The following is a 427-nucleotide window of genomic DNA, read 5'->3' on the forward strand; positions in this document are numbered from 1 at the left end:
TCGGAGGAGCGGCCGCCGGAGCGCGTCCCCGGGCCTCGGAGGGAGAGGGTCGCCCTGCGCCGGCACAAAACCCCACTCGCGCCCGGGGCTTCTTCAGTGGAGGACAGGCAGTGGGAGGAGGAGAAAGGCCTGCGTCTGCCGCAGAACCTCCGTGAGTGGGCGTTCCAGGCTACGTCTCAGTCTTGTTTTTTCTTTAACTCAACAGAAAAAAAGTGGCCTTACTGGCTTCTCTCTGGCCTGGCCGGTCATCCCAGAGGAGAATGGGTGGGCTTTCAGGCAGAGACCTTGGTTTGAAACTGGATTCATGCATTCCAGACACGTGACCGTGGACAAGGTTCTTACTTCTCTGGGCCTCAGTTTCCCCATCAGGAAAACGGGTTGTACGATGCTTCCCCATAGTACTGATGGGAAGATTTAAACGAGGTCA

Source organism: Carlito syrichta, unplaced genomic scaffold (assembly GCF_000164805.1).
Source record: "Carlito syrichta isolate Samal-C Ts95f unplaced genomic scaffold, Tarsius_syrichta-2.0.1 Scaffold289172, whole genome shotgun sequence".
Classification (NCBI taxonomy): Eukaryota; Metazoa; Chordata; class Mammalia; order Primates; family Tarsiidae; genus Carlito; species Carlito syrichta.